We start from the raw sequence: 2,767 nt of genomic DNA, 5'->3' as shown, positions 1-2,767 counted from the left end.
TATATATATATATAAATATATATATATATATATATATATGTATATATGTGTGTGTATGTATGTATGTATGTGTGTATGTATGTATATATATATATGTATGTATGTGATCAAACAGACACTACAGAAACTAGTATTGGTTTGAATTTTCAAGACTTGTATTATTTAGTAAAATCAATGAAACTTACTATGAAGAGTGGAAAAGATAATGTTTCAGACAGGAGTCCTTCTCGAGGGAAAAGTCAATAAGAGAAAAATTAAAAGAGGTACAGCAGGGGACGTAAAAGTTTTAATATCTCTTCTGTCAATTTTTCCTTGAAGAAAGACTGTACCTGATATGTTAGATTTTTCACTGCCCACAGCAAGTTCACGGTATTCTTTTTATAAGTTTTACTATATATATCATCATCATCATCATCATTTAACATCCATTTTCCATGCTGGCATGTGTTGAATGGTTTAACTGGAACTAGCTTGCTGCAGAGCTGCCCAGGCTCCATGTCTGTTTCGGTGTGGTTTCTAGGGTTCGATGTCCTAATGCCAACCACTTTACAGAGTATACCAGGTGCTTTTTATGCAGCACCAGCATGGAAGCATTTACATGGCATCGGTATGAGTGCTTTTTATGTGGTACCAGCACCCATCAGTCCACAAAATTGTACAACCATCCATCATGTTAATTTATGTTCCAAACATTAGTTTGATTATGACAAAATTATTTTATTAAACTCTTCAAAATTAATTGAAATAAAGGTTGTGTTTTTCTACAAAAATATGGCATGAAGTATTTGAATAAAAGTGCCATCTGTGTATCATACTCAATGCAGATACATTGTGAAATGGCAAATCAACTGCAGTTATTAGCCAGGTATAATATCCTTTACGGAGGCATATTGTTTAAAAACACTAAAATATATTAGTAGCAAATGAAAAATGTCCAGCACAATGTTGAAAATGGTTAGATACACATTTCTACCTTGTTTGGCTTTTCTAGCAGATCGAGTAACCAGAAAGGGGGAGCAATATGTGTGTGCGTGTTTACATGCATGTGTTTGTGTGTGTGTATATGTGTTTCTCTGTGTTTGTATTTGTGTGCGTGTGTCTGCGTATGTGTGTGTGGTCATAGTAGTTGTAATCTTCTCGTTGACATTTTCTTCTATACAATAAACAAGCGACTGCTAAAGTTTCAGGTGAAAGAAAGATAGTACAACCACCTTCCCCCCTTCTCACCTACTACCTCCAGCCATAACTCTGGCACAATGTTAAAATACTTGTACTTACTGATTGATACTGACTGTTCTAGTCCAGTGAAAGTCAATAAATGCTATGGAAATGACAGGAAAGCGTTGACCAATGCGACCACAGGCAATAAGAGAGAATTGGAAAAACCAGATAAACGCGATATTGTAAAACATGGATGAAAGCTCAATCAATTGTTGTTTTCACTTTACTCTGAAACGGCAGCAGTTGTTACTACAAGTGAATCGCTATACTTGATGTTCCATTGCAGTTTCAGGCATGAGTAATGTGAACAAATTTTTGCTTTTATTGTGCAGTTCCGCCAGATCGGTGCTTAGGGTAATTTCTATTGAACTAATGTTATTGCTAACATTTCACTAGGATCAACCCACTTTCATGTCAACAAAAATTCTTCGCAAAGGAAATCAGGAAGTGAATGTTTCATTCTTTTGATAAAATAAAATGTTCCAATTCTCTGGCTATGCTTTCAATGCCATGTCAGTGTTGATGGAAAATGGTAAAATTTCTAAGGATTCTCTTGTGCATGATAACTACAAACTGAAAGAATATATGCATGCCTACATATGTACATGTATACATACATACATACATACATACATAAATAAACATATATGTATAACATATATATATATACACACATGCATATACATATATCCACTCACAAAAACACGCAAAAATACACGCACACACACATATGCTTTCACACTCACTTTCACATACATATACATATACATATATACATGCATATTCCTGTCTCGCTCTCTCATATATCTGTATGTATGTGCATGTGTGTGTGTATACATACTAGTATGTATGCATGTATGCATATAAATATATGAGCATATCTATCTATCTATCTTTCTATGCACACCCACACATACATACACACATCCACACACACACACACACCCATCCATACACACACACACACACACACACACACACACACACAAACACACACAACATGCACACATGCACCTATCCATATAAATCAGATAAAATAGAACCCAAAGAGACAGGTGGCTGTCTGAATCAGCAAGAATTGCATTTGCCACAAAATGTTAGAGGAAGATATAAAGTATATATACTGTGGGAATGGAGGAATGCAATGTCTGATGGACAAAATTTACCATCAGGGTTGAGGCGAAAGGGAAAAAGAGGGGAAAAACAGAAGAGTTTGACATGCACTGATTGCGAAGCTGTCTTCCTTTTTATTTCTCCCTTGCATCTCAGCCCTGAAGGAGGATTCTCTCTAATACCACTCCTATGGCATATGCAATTAATTTTGTTTCTAGGCCTAAGTCATCATCATCATCATCATCATCGTTTAACGTCCGCTTTCCATGCTAGCATGGGTTGGACGATTTGACTGAGGACTGGTGAAACCGGATGGCAACACCAGGCTCCAGTCTGATTTGGCAGAGTTTCTACAGCTGGATGCCCTTCCTAACGCCAACCACTCAGAGAGTGTAGTGGGTGCTTTTACGTGTCACCCGCACGAAAACGGCCA

At 36.6% G+C, this 2,767-nt stretch overlaps 1 protein-coding gene across 4 annotated transcripts in view; it reads left to right on the top strand.

Moving 5' to 3' along the window:
* Window positions 1–2,767, top strand: part of LOC106878226 (protocadherin gamma-A4) — a 125,533-nt gene that overhangs the window by 42,018 nt on the left and 80,748 nt on the right. The window lies entirely within an intron of this gene.

Source organism: Octopus bimaculoides, chromosome 14 (assembly GCF_001194135.2).
Source record: "Octopus bimaculoides isolate UCB-OBI-ISO-001 chromosome 14, ASM119413v2, whole genome shotgun sequence".
Lineage (NCBI taxonomy): Eukaryota > Metazoa > Mollusca > Cephalopoda > Octopoda > Octopodidae > Octopus > Octopus bimaculoides.
Note: the sequence above shows the minus strand (reverse complement) of the source record. Positions and strands in the feature narration are given on the sequence as shown.